Source organism: Canis aureus, chromosome 36 (assembly GCF_053574225.1).
Source record: "Canis aureus isolate CA01 chromosome 36, VMU_Caureus_v.1.0, whole genome shotgun sequence".
NCBI classification, from domain to species: domain Eukaryota; kingdom Metazoa; phylum Chordata; class Mammalia; order Carnivora; family Canidae; genus Canis; species Canis aureus.
Genome location: NC_135646.1, coordinates 21808033 through 21822285, shown reverse-complemented (window position 1 = coordinate 21822285; position 14253 = coordinate 21808033). Strand labels below are relative to the sequence as shown.

Here is a 14253-nt window from a genome sequence, read left to right as displayed (position 1 = left end):
CACATTTCTAAATTAATAGCCCTTAAATATTTTATTTGTAGTTAATACATTTAAACTAATTCAAGTACATCTAAGATTTATTTTTAAAAATCAGTGCTGCTATTTGATTACTTCTGGTCACTAGCTAGATGAGAAGGATGAGATGGAATTACACTAGATTGGTCCCTGCAGAACCGAAGCTTACTACAGCACCAAGAGAAAAAAAATACAGCTACCGTTGTAGCCACCTATGGGATAATAACAAATCTTCTAACATACTTGTATCTGGATTCCTAGAAACTGGGGTAGGGAAGACAAAATATAAGAAATAGTATCTGAAATTTTTCCTAATTGATGAAAACTATAAACTCACAGATGCAAGAAATTGAATAAGCAGAGTGACACATAAAACCTCACTAAGGTATACCATAATCAAATTGTTGAAAACAATTGGAAAGCAGCTGAAGAAAACAAAGACACATTCCATACAGAGAATGACTGTATTTTTCTTTCCTCAAAGTGCAAATTAGAAACCTTGGTATAACATCTGTAAAGTGCTTAAAGAAAAAGCCTGTTGACCTAGAATTCTATATTCAGCAAAAATATCTTTCAGAAAAGGTGAGAAAAGATTTTTTTCAGACAGGGAAAAGATGAGTGAATTTTTTCTCCAGTAGACCTGTTTTATAAGAAATGTCAATGAACAGAATAGAGTTCAGAAATAAATTTGTACCTCTTGGATAATTGGTTTTTGACAAAGTGCCAAAGTAATTGAGTGAGGGAAAAGTAATCTTTTTAACAAATGGGATAACTATACACTCAAATGAGAACTAACCTCAACTTTTGCCTCTCACATATATAATATTAGTGCAAAATTGGGAATGCAAAATGAGTCATAGACTTAAAAGCTAAAATCCTAGAAATTACAGAGAGAAACTTACAAATTGCTATCTTGGGATAGACCAAGGTTTCTTAGGATACACAAAGCATGAATCATTAAAGAAAAGTAAGTTGGAATATATTAAAATTAAAACTTAAATGCTCTTTGAAAGCAGTAAGAAATGGAAAGCTAAGTCACAGATTGGGAGAAAATAGTTGGAATAGATACATTTGACAAGGGACCTATATTTGGGAAATGCAAGTAATGCTTATAGCTCATTAATGAAAAGTTAAACAGCCCTTTAAATACTGGGCAAAATATTTGAATAGATTCTCCATGAAAGATACTCTAATTGCCAGTAAACACATAGAAGGATGCTCTACATCCTTCCTTAATAGAAAAATAAAACGAGGGACCCCTGGATGGCTCAGTGATTGAGCATCTGCCTTTGGCTCAGGTCTTGATCCCAGTGTCTTGGTACCAAGTCGCACAGAGGCTCCTTGCATGGAGCCTGCTTCCCCCTCTGCCTATGCCTCTGCCTCTTTCTCTGTGTCTCTCATGAATAAATAAATGAAATATTTAAAAAATAAAACTACATGGAGATATCACTACAAGTACAAAATATTGGTGAAGATCTGAAGCAACTGGAATTCTCAAATATTGTTAGTAATAATGCAAAATGGCACAACCATTTAAAAGATATTTTGGAAAAAAAAATAAATAAAAAATAAAAGATATTTTGGCAGTTTTTTTTTTTTTTTTTTTAATTCACTTGGGAGAGGGAGAGACGAGAGAGATCACAAGCAGGGGAAGCAGCAGAGGGAGAAGCAGACTCCCCACTGAGCAGGGAGCCCAATGCAGGATTCTATCCCAGGACCCTGGGATCAAGACCTGAGCCAAAGGCAGAGCATTGTCTGAGCCCCTAGGTGCCCTTAGCAGTTTCTTATAAAGTTAAACATATGTTTATCATAGGATATGCATATAGGATGCATAGGATATGATAAGCATACAAAGTGTTGTATATGAATATCAGCTTCTTTTCTTAATGACTCCAAACTAGAAAGATCCCCAAATGTTCAGTAGATGAATGGGCAAATGAGTGAAGGAAGCCAGATGCAAAAGAGTAGTTACTGTAAAATTATATTTCTGTGAAATTCTAGAAAAGTTAAAACATGTTCTTTGTAGCATTATTTACAATAGCCAAGATATATCAAGTTGGGGGGGGCAGTTATTTTATCTAAAGGGACATAAGTTTGGTTTGACTTTCAGCTAGTTTACTTCTTAAAGCTCTTTAAATGTTCAGCTACATGTTGGAACTCTCCAATTTGGCAATTTTCCATTTCATTGTACTCTTTCTGATTAAGTTCCCTATTTGAGGTGTGAGCCACTGACACCAAGAGAACGAAGCCCCTTTCTGTCTACTGTTTAAAAGTTTCCCAAAGTTCATTTTTAAAGTCTGTTATTAATTTATCATTACTTCCTTTACAATTTTGAGTCTGCCTTCAATTATCCATAAAGGAAAGACTACACGTCCCTATGTAGTGCATTTAATATGTGTATTTTCCCATTTCAAAGCCATTTTCTTATGCACCATTGGGTTATTTAAATCTCTCCAGCTGTTCCCCATCCTGCTACTTTTAATCATTTTTAGCTTTTTGAGAGGGTAGCAGTAAGCAAGCTAACTATAAATTAGATAGCCCAGGAAGATAGATACATTTATATCACTAAAATACGGCGGAAGCCCCAAGGAGGAGTCAGTGCTGCAGTTTAAGTCAGAAGATGGTCTCCTGACACAATTCATACTTGTAGCGGAGGGATGTCAGTCTTCTTCTATTCGGGCCTTCAGCTGATTAAATGAGGCCCACCCACATTACGGATAATCTACCCAAATCTGCTGGTTTAAATGTTAATCTCGTCTAAAATTGTCTTCATAGAAACTTCTGGAATAATATTTGGCCAACTATCTGAGTATCATGACCTAACCAAATGACTCATAAGATTAACTGTCAGAGCTGCAATATAGGATTATATACTCCCCGCCTTAGAGTAATGAAACATGAACATTTTGCCATGTTGTTTCACTTTTCCACCTCCCCCTCTACACAGTTTTTATCTAAACCATTGGAAAGTAAGTTTCAGAATTGTGTATCTCAATCCTAAATATTTCAACATGCATTTCCAAAAACTAAGGACATTATCCTATATAAATACAAGAATATTAGCCATAGTTCCATAATATCTAATATTTAACCCAAGTTTAAAATTCCACCATCTTTAAAATACCTTTGAACCAAGATCCAATCAAGGTTCACATATTGCATTTAGTTATTATGTCTCAAGTTCTTTTAAAAATTTTAGACTATCCTCCATTTATTTTTATGACACTGTAACTTTGAGGAGTCTAGGATAGTGCACATATAGCATGTCCCATATGTGCAATGTATTTGATTATTATGCTGTCATTTCTGTAAGCTGGCTGGAAGTTGGCACTAAATATTTGATTAGATTCAAGTTAAACATTTTTGGCAAGAATATCTTACAAGTGATTTGTATACTTGGTATTATAGAACACATATATACATATACCCAGAACACACACATACACACATATATGCCACCGTATACAGTGTAGGCTGTGTAATAGTCTCCAGAGATGTTTATATCCTAATATCTGGAACCTGTAAATATGTTATCCTAACATGGCAAAATGGGAGTTTGCAGATCTGATTAAGGATCTTGTGATGAGGAGAATATCCTGGATTTTCTGGGTAAGCCTGGTGTTATTGCAAGAGCCCTTATAAAAGGGAAACAGGTCAGAGCCAGAGAGAAGAAGATGCAATAATGGAAGCAAATGTGGGAATGATGTGGGGCCATGAGAGCCAAGGAATGTAGACAGCAACTAGAAAGTAGAAAAGGCAAGAAACAGATTTTCCCCTGGTCTGCAGAAGGAGAGCAGCCATACTCACTCATTTTAGACTTCTGACCTCCAGAACTGTTAAATAATAAATCTGTGTTGTTCTATACCACTAAGATTGTACTAATTTGTTACATTGGCAACAGGAATTAATATACAGGATGATCCTTTCATGAATTCTGCTATAGTTTGCAAATTAATGACTCTCTCTATAATACCTTCCATTGGCATTCTATAAAACAGAGCCTCTTCCCTTAAAAAAACAAATCACCACAAATTCATGAATTGTAATCAGCCAATGCAATATCAATAACAGTTACTATTATCTTGATGCTTGAATAGTTCCCAATTTGACCAGTGGGAGTCCCTATAATTTGTTTGCTGTGACAGGTAAAAACTATCATGACCATAGTTGTTATTAGTCTTTGAATGCTGCATTTTTTGTCATAACGGAAAATGGGCTCTTCATGTTCATTTCCTGCCTCAGTCCTGAAAAATCAGTGTTTTCTCTGAAGAATCATGATTTCAGGATGGTTGCTATAGACTGAATGTGTCCCTCCCTAGTTCATATGTTGAAATCCTAACTCCCAATATCATGTTATTAGGTGGAGTCGTCATGAATGGGATTAATGTTCTCAAAAGGGAGACCCCAGAAATCTCCTTTTGCCATGTGAGGACACAAAGAGATGGCCATCTACAATCCAGGAAGGGGGTTCTCACCAGGCACGGAATCTGCCTCACCTTGATCTTGGACCTCCCACTCTCCAGAACTGTGAGAAATAAATGTTTGTTGTTTAAGCCACCCAGTCTATGGTAGTTTTGTTACAGCAACTAAGAGGACTAAGAGGATAATGTTTAAAAACCAAGTTTTTGGGCATCTGGAAGCATTTTGACATTTACTATTTGCAAAGGAATGCTCGTGTTTATATATATTTGAGATTTTGGATCATTTTTCCAAAGTAACTTTTGGAGGGTTAAATGTAGACAGTTTGCCTTTATTTTTGTCAACTTTATTTAAAATAATTCCCCCCCACCCCCCACTCTTTATGCCCTAGCCCAGATTTATTCTGGTTTATAGGACTTATCATATCTGCCATTGTAGTATATATTACTTTGTTGATTTATTCCATTGTCTATCTTTGCAACTCAGGCAAGGACTTTGTCTCCCTTGTTCACTGCTGTATTTTCAGGCCCCAGAACAGTATCTGGTATATAGCAGAATTTAGTAAATATTAGTTGAATGAATAAATAAATGAGCAAATCTCACTACTATTGAGTTTCCTGGCTCACATGACAGGAGAATTTCCCCTCTTGCTTTTGATTTGGCATCCTAGCAAGCTGGATATGGTTTCTTTTATCATGTACACAATCCCTTTCTCAATGAGTAAATGATATTATTTGGTAAGTGACCTTACTTTTATAATCCTATGACAAATGTCACTTATTGTGAATACCACACGGTGGCGCTAACTGTGTATGGAATCTAAATGCCAGGCTGGGCGGTAATTTGATGGGGTCTGAAGTCACTGAGGAATGGGAGGATTGCTTTGCTTACGGACAGATTTTTGTAGCTATGTTGTAGACACTGCCTAACAAAAAAGTTTCATGAGCAGAATTTATTGATGTTAAAAGGGTTAAGTGCATGATTCAAAGCAGAGGGAACTTACCTACGTCTTTTCTCTGATTGTTGGAACCATAGATTATATCATTCAGTTCTCCCATGATTATTTCCATCTTCAGAAGGTTTTTTTCTGGATGATGTTATAGTATATCAGTCAGGATAATAATTATGCTGCAGTAAGAAACAATCTCCAAATATCAGGGGATTGAAACAAAAAAAAAATTACATTTTTGTTTACACTATTTATCCAATATGAGATACCCAGGGACTCTGCTCAGCACTGGCATCGCCTGCCCTCCTGGACAAAGCTGATGAGCAGCCACTACCTGAAACGATGGTAAATGAAAAATACAGCTCTGAAGGGTCTCACCTGAGCAATTAAATATCAAGCTTGGAAGTGATACAGCTCATTGGCCAGAACATGACCCTACTCAACTACAGAGAGCCACCAAGTATAATTCTATTGTGTGGCTGGAAGGCAGAGCTTGAGAAGCATTTGGTGAATAGTAACAGTTATTTTCCCATGCTGCAAGGAACTACCTCTCTTGTTTTAATTCTAAGAATGACTACTGCAGAGCCAGTCAATTCATACTCTTGATTTTGAAAGATCAGTAAGCTCAGTACAAAAAGGGACTTCCCAGATCCTCTGGTGACTTCTTATTAGCTGAGGATTATTAACTACTCTGGTATAAGGGACTGAAGGTGAGGGGCCTATTTCTGTATATCAATGATTGCAGATGTCTTAAACCAGTGCAAAATGAAAAAGGCCATTGAACATGTGAAGAATTCCATTCTCTTCCTTTGATGAGGCCTGCCAAGGTGATTTATTTTTTTAATTTTGATTTTTTAAATGTAAATTCAATTAATTAACATATAATTGGTTTTCAGAGGCAGAGGTCATTGATTCATCAGTCTTATATAATACCCAGTGCTCATCACATCACGTGCCTCCTTAATGTCCATCACCCAGTTACTCCATCCCCCCACCCCCTCCTCTCCAGCGACCCTCAGTTTGTTTCCTATGATTAAGAGTCTCTTATGATTTGTTTCCCTCTCTGATTTTGTCTTGTTTTATTTTTTCTCTCCTTCCCTAAAATCCTATTTTGTTTCTTAAATTCCACATATAAGTGAGATCATATAATTATCTTTCTCTGATTGACTTATTTCACTTAGCATAATACCCTCCAGTTCCATCCGCGTCATTGCAAATAGCAAGATTTCATTTCTTTTGATGGCTGAGTAGTATTCCATTGTATGTGTGTGTGTATATATATATATATATATACACATCTTTATCCATTTATTTGTCGAAGGACATCTGGGCTCTTTCCAGAGTTTGGTTACTGTGGATATTGCTGCTATAAACCTTGGGGTGCAGGTACCCCTCCTGGATCACTACATTTGTATCTTTGGGGCAAATACCCAGTAGTGCAATTGCTTGCTCTATTTTCAACTTAACAGAAGTACAGAGATAGTATACTTTGGGCTGGTATGTGAACTCCACAGAGTCTTTGGGGGTCCAGCCTCCTTCCAGTCAGTATTGCCTTCCTTCAAGTATGACCCTTGTCCTCATAGTACAAAATGGCTGAGCTCCAGCCATTATATCTATATTCCAGCAGCAGAATGGGAGAAGAAAAGAATAAGAAAAGGATACCCATCAGCTGTCTTTTAAGATGCTCTCTCAGAGATCACACAAAACACTTCCATTTAATTTCATTGGCTAGGAATTAGGCATATGGCCAGACATAATTTTGTTAGGGCTGGGAAATACAGTCTTTTGCTGGGCACAATTTATTGCCCAAATAAAACTAAGGGTCCTAAGACTAAAGGAAGAGGAGGAGGCAACTAGTAATTTGCCCTAATTGGGTTCCTTGAGTCATAAGTCAGTGTGGACTCTGGTAGATGGCTGACAGGTTTGCTTTGCCAGCTTCACTGACCAAGAGCTAGCTTTTGGAGACCCCGTCACACTTTCTAAGTAGGGTCTAGTAATAGTCCTAAACATTGCCCAGCTAATTTTTAAAACCTAGATGTAATAGAGCACCCAGAGAAGACTCTCAATCCAGAGCTGCTTAAGAATGCTCCAAATAATCTGTCCAGACCTCTGAGGGCTCACTTCCTGTTGTTTATACCATACATTCCTGCCTGGAGGACTCTGGAGATAGTTTATCCCCTCTTCAAAAATAGAAACCTCTTGACTGTCCTCCCCTCCATCCTATAAACCAATCAGTCTTTGGATATTTTATCAAAATTTACTTCATTTGCTTGCTTAATGAATTACAACTCAATTTCAATTTTGTAGGAGAAGTTACAGCATCTTTTGCCTTCATGTGAAGAAATCCATCAGGAGCACTGGAAAAAGTAGATAATCAGGTCCTTTGATGAGCCTTCCTTAGCCTCTGAGTGCAGAGGAGCTATGGGCAAAGCTCTATGGGTTTAGCAGAGCACCTCATCTGCCCTCCTCCCCACCCCCTATCCTGGCTTTACTGATTCTCAGAATATGCATTGTAATATGACACCCTACTCAGGGAAAAAGCTCCAATAGAAAAAAAAATGCGGTTTATCTCAAACAGAAATAGCCAATTCCAATAACTGACCTTGTTAACTAATTTATTGCTAGGAAAGAGATTTCCTAGTATTGATTCCTAAAGGGGGAAAAAATCCAACTTTAAAACCAACTTAAAATTTATGCCACATAACAAATCACATATTTTAGTTACCATCAAGTTCTTTGAGGCCACATTTTTTCCTAGGGAGTACATCAAGGGGTAGCATTGTCCAAAAGAAGCCATTCTGTGTGGCCTGATTGGAGTTTTACTTGATTCCCTACGTCCTTCCTTATAGCTAGTCTCTAGCCTCCCATTCCTTCTGTTCCCCAGGCACATGGAGGTTCTCCCTACCTTGGCACCTTTTGAAGAACTATCCCTTTGCCAGCTATATGCTCTCTGTTCAGATCTTCAATGGCTGGTCACTTCTTGTCATCTAGGTTCCAGTTTCAATGCCACCTCCTCTGTGAAGACTTTCTGCTCGTCCAATCTAAAGCCGGCTGACCCAATCATGCTCTGGTGTTTTTTTTCTCAGAGCATTTACTGTCATCCAATGGTCTCTTTTTTATTCGTTTGTTTATTGTCTGTCCTCCCTCTGCTAGGATGGGGCCTTGTGGTTTCAATCTAGTGCCTCATCCTATCTGGCAAAGTAGCCTTTATCTCCCTGTTGTTCAGTTCAGGGCAGCGTTTCTCGATCTTGGCACTACTGACACTTGGGGCTACTTACTTTTTGTTGTGGGAGGAGCTGTCTTTTTCTGTGGAGGGTACTTAAAGGAATCTCTGGCCCCCTGGTTGTGACAACCAAACATGTCTTCGACATTGCCAAGTGTCCCCTGGGGAACAAAATCGCCTGCAATTGAGGAACACTGGTCTAAGCTATCGGCTGCTGTGTTGCTGTGTTGGTGTTCAGGAGGCAATATTGTCTGAGAGTGATCACCCCTATCATTTATTGATTGCCTACAGATGGGTTTCATATATAATCAATGCAACATCCCTTACAATAGGTACTATTATTATTCTCATTTTACAGCTTGGGAAACTGAAGCACACGATGGATTAATTTTTCTAAGTTCACACCATTAGTATATGGTGAAGCCTGGGATTCAAACCAAACAACAGTCTCCAGAACTCTGTGCCAAGAGGAGTGGGCACTGTTGTGGGCATCTCACTGCCCTGCCTCTGGTGGCGGAAACAGGGCATCAGATGGGCTCCCATCCCTCCAACCCACACGGCTGTTCATTCAGTGACCGTGGGCAAGTGACAACATCCCTCTCCAAGCCTCATTTACATCTGTATATAAAAACAAATAAAAAAGTCAATTAAAAAATGCAGAGTTGCATTAGGCATTGATTGCAATAGCATATCTGTAAACACCTGGTATGTGGCTCACAGTTAGTCCTGAATTCATTTCTGCTCTCCTTCCCTTCCCCTTGGCTCCACACTCCAAGTACCGAATGCAGGTCCTAAAGATCTTGGTTAGACAAGCCCATGGTGGAAATCTAACCTTTAACCAATCTGCGGGGGTTTTGTCATTATTGGCCCCCTTAGAAACAGCTTGCTGGGCTGGCATCTCATCCTCTTCTGCTAATGACCAACAGCCAGCCACAAACCATCAGCACTTCCCCATTAAGCCAAATGGAGCTTTTAAACCTATACTGATTAGATACCCCGGAGCCTGGCTGACAAGTAGCTTTCCTGCTCCATTTCTTGATGTGAATGAATTAATTGCCAGACCTATTATTTTCTAACATGGCCAATTAAAGGAGTTTTCAGATGACTAGCACAAACCCTCTGGCCAGCAGGGGGCCTCCTTTGCCAACATAACTGTGTTGGTGCTCAGGTTAGCCCGCAGAGCCCCACCAGAAACTGGGTACCTTTGAAAAGTTTGCTTAGAACAGGGGTTCTAAATTTCGGGGCCACCGATCTCCATTGATAGACTTCTGTGACCTTAGATAGGGAAAAAAACTATGGTTTATTTTCACTATCCTCTTACTAAAATGTAGGATTTCTTTCAATTATGAAGTGTACGCAACAAATCACAGATATTTGTAGATCCACCATGGGTGCTGCAGAGATCTTGAAATATTGGTTGTATCCCTCATTACTTCAAAATTACAGAAGCAGGAGGACCTCCTGCTGGATCTTGTGATTTAATACCTTAAAAAGAAGCACGTATGGACTATATCACGAATTTGTTGTTGGTATTTTAATATTGGTGTCAGTAGTTTTATTTTATTTTATTTTGTTTTTTAACATATTCTGAAAAGAGGCCCATGCACTTTATCAAGCTGTCAAAAGTATTCATGGTATAGGGGTGCCCGGGTGCCTCAGTCAGTTACACATCTCTTGATTTCAGTTCCAGTCATGATCTCAGGTCATGAGATCCAGCCCCATGTTGGGCTTTATGCTGGATGTGGAGTCTGCTTGAGATTCTCTTCCTCTCCCTCTGAGCCTCCCCCCACTGCGCATGCTCAGGTGTGTCAGCATGCTCTCTCTTTCTCTCAAAAAATTATCCATGATATAGAGAAAAGGTTAGGAACACTTGGCTGACAGCCCACAGGCTAGTCTCTGGAAGAACGAAGTTAGTCTTCAAGGGAAGACTAATAATAATAATAATAATTAATAATTTTTAGTTGTGACTCATCTCTCTCCCCTCCATCTCCTCTGATGACATAAAGGTGTGTCAAACATACCAAAACTATTAGTTACAATGCTTGGCAGTGCACAGTTTGTATCAGAATGAAATTTTAGTGTATTCAAAATTGTGTTGACCTAATTTTAGAACATTCAGGATGCCTGTCATTTTGGCCTTGGGGAGGAAGGGGTCTAGCTTTTCCAGCTGTCTCTGACTTCACATTTTTGCTATCCTTGGTTGATTTCCAGGGTTCGGGAATCATCTGGAATCATGAGTTTCTCTCTATGCTCAGCTCTGAGAGATAGAGTCACTTTTCAGTGAGAAGCCCTCAGCCTGTGGGAGTGTTGCTTCCAGAATCTGTTCTTCTTCCACTCCTGTAAGAAACATTCTGAAATACATATACTAGAAGTGGGGATGTGGAGAGTTCCTTTCCCCAGATTCTTCTGTTTCTCTTCCCTCAGGGAAATAAAGCCAAGCCGGGCCAGGCTGAAGAGTCTAGTTTCCCCAACCAACGCCGATAGCTTATCCTGGGTCTTGGCCTCGGGCGGCATAGAAATGAAGCAAGTCCACATAGTAATCATCACTTTAGCACTTTCTCTCTGCTGGGTCTCTGTGCTGTCCTTTCCCCTACTACTCCCCAGGCCTGCCCTTTCATTCCTAGATCAAACATTTTGTTTTGATTGCCTAGGAAAACAATGGCTCCTATGGTAGCAATAGTAATAAAACCAAAAACCATCCCTTTATTTATTCAAGACCTATAACATGCAAGTATTGTGTGAGATACTTCTCATTTAGCCTCCTAGTCAGCCATCATAGGTTGATAGTGATGTTTCCCCTTACCCGCCACACACACCAGAATTCATGTCCACTTGCAACCTCAGAATTTAACCTTATTTGGAAATAAGGTCTTTGCAGATGCAATTAGTTAAGAATCAAGATGAGATCATCTGAATTAGGGTTGGCCTGGATCTAACGACTGATGCCCTTATAAGACAAGAGACACAGAGGGAAGGGCACGTAAAGATGAGGCAGAGATTGGAGTTATGCTGCCATAAGCCAAGGTATGCCTGGGGCCACCAGAACCTGGAAGAGGTAAGGAAAGATTCTTCCCGAGAGCCTTGAGAAGGAACGTACTCCTGCTAATACCTTGATTTTGGACTTGATTTTCCAGAAGTATGAAAGTCAGAATTTCTGTTATTTTAAGGTTGTTTTTTTTTTTTTTTTAATTACAATAGCCATAGGAAACTACTATTCCAGCCAACAAAAGCAGTTTTATCACTCACCTTTGTCAAACAAAGACACCCAGACTCAAGAGGCTGTGTACCTGTATAGATTTATAAAGATGGTGGAATTCCTGGGGTTTGGGCCCTGGTCTACGAAACCCCCAGTACCTTCCACCCTCCCTTCAGAGATAATATTGGATGCAATTAGTTGTTGACTTTGATAGTTGATTAAAGTAATTCATTTTCAGGTATGAGGGAGACACTGGGTACAGGCTGTGGCTACACTGAAGAGGGCATGGCATTCTCAAAGGACCTCCAGCCTATCTGCGGAGGGAAGAGGAGAAACAGGACCAGCTCTCCCCACTCCTTCTGCTTAGCTGTCCCTGGAGTTCTGACATGGAACCTGCACCCGGGACCATTCCTTGGGAAGGTTTGCTCTCCTCCCTGTGCTTGCTTTCTTGCCCTCACTCTTTCTGGGGCTCTACAGATGTGCAGATGAAGAATCAAGATCTCTCTCTGAGGCAGGCGTCTTGTTATTACAGTGAGCCCTCTATTTCCCAGCAGGGGGGGTCCAAAAGCCTATGAGGGACTTCATCATAAGCCCAAAATGGCACTATAAATGTTGTAGCTAAAATCATCTGATGGTGAACAGAAGAGGCTTGCTTTAGCCCAGGTGCACAATTTTTTTTTTTCCACAGGAACGTTTCTAAGAAAATGAGTGTCTGTGCTTATAAAATCACTCCATTCCTGAGACTCTTAGGGGTTCAATCATATTCTACAACTCAGGCCCAGTGGTGTGGTGTGAAGTTTCTGGGGATGTTGGACACCTGTGGACCCCATCAGCATGGTGGGCGGCTGGTCTATGACTTGCTTTGGTGACACTTCCAGGGATTCAGTGGTGTCAGGTCATTTGGCCGAGGGTCTGGCAGTGTATTAATGTCCCTATCCCTGGCTCGTCAAGAGTTACAAGGCTACACACTGACAGGAGAGTTTTTATTTAAAAAATAGGATTTCTACGACAAGATCAGTTTTAGTGTTGGCAGTCCCGGTACTGTCACTATAGGTAAAACTCATCACACGTTCAGATCCCAGCTCAGTTCTTACCAGGTGGGTGTCCTCAGGCAAGTTCTCAAGCATCCCTGGTCTCTGGACCTTTCCATTTTGAAAATACTAACTCATCTCAAAGGCCTGTGATAGACTGAGAATTTTAAAGTCAAACAGGATATAAGAATGGGAAAAAGCAAAGTAATAAAAAATGTGCATTATCTTCTTCCCAATTTAATATTAAGGGTTATAGTCAAATGTGGGATGATCACACACCTACACGCCAAAAGCAAGAAACAGATTATCCTAAATGACTTTTTTTCTGAAAAGCTGTTGATCCTCTTCCCTTTTTTTTCTCATCTAATTCCTAGCAGGAGAATAGATGATGGTGAATAATAACCTATGTCGAGTTGGCAGTTTTTGTACTTATGTAAAAGTTTGTGCTATTATCAGTCTTGAGAGATCAGGGGTCTATAAATATGTGAGGGAGCTTTTCTTTGTAGTTATGTTTTAGTCAGGACCTTTGAGTTCCTTTGTGTTAGGATCCTAGTGTCTTGCAGAAATAGCCTTCAGTATCAGCTGGTCCAACCTCCTCAAATGGACAGGGAAACAGAGGCCAGAGAGTCATAGTCTAACAGGGGTTAATTCTTACTATTGTTATTTTATTTTATTTATTTTTAAAGATTTTATTTCTTCATTCATGAGACACAGAGAGGCAGAGACACGGGCATAGGGAGAAGCGGGCTCCCTGTGGGGAGCCCAATGCGGGATTCAATCCCAGGACCCCCGATAATCACCTGAGCTGAAGGCAGACACTCAACCACTGAGCCACCCAGGCATCCCTTACTATTGTTATTTTAAAAGAGATGCATAGTTTATATACGATCGCCCATTTAGTGGCAGAGCCAGAGAAAGAATAAAAACTGTTCGATCACCCATTTAGTGGCAGAGCCAGAGAAAGAATAAAAACTGTTCGCTCCTAACTACATGTACTCCCTACCAATCCAATGTTCCTCTCCAAGGAGACTGGTTAGACATCAGCGCGGGGTCCACTTCTAACGTCTTTGAGGCTGTTTCTGACTCTTAGGATTAGGAGAGAGCTGAACTGTTTATATCACCCACGGGGATCATAGGGTTTGCACAACATAACTGGTAAGCTGTGAATAAGGTTCACCAACACTGTACACAGTTCCCTGGCACAGCTTTGCCATCATCTCCATTAGGGGGCATGGGTGGTGGGGGAGAGGGGGAGAGAGAGAGAGAGAAGGGTGGAAGGAAGGGGAAGGAGGAAGAGCCAGCCGCTCCCTGCTCTTCTGTTCCCGCGGGGGTGGCTCAGCCAAGGCCCTCCTGCCTGACTCTCCCCTAGTCATTGATTTCAGTTTTGAGGTTTCCCTACCATCCCTGATACCCCTTGTCA

At 40.1% G+C, this 14253-nt stretch overlaps 1 long non-coding RNA gene across 1 annotated transcript; it reads left to right on the top strand.

Moving 5' to 3' along the window:
- The first annotated feature begins 1616 nt into the window (after positions 1–1616).
- On the top strand, positions 1617–13558 carry LOC144305835 (uncharacterized). Its single transcript, XR_013372857.1, has 3 exons — positions 1617–4542; positions 10818–10945; positions 12041–13558. It is a non-coding gene; the product is annotated as an uncharacterized LOC144305835 (long non-coding RNA).
- The last annotated feature ends 695 nt before the right edge of the window (positions 13559–14253 follow it).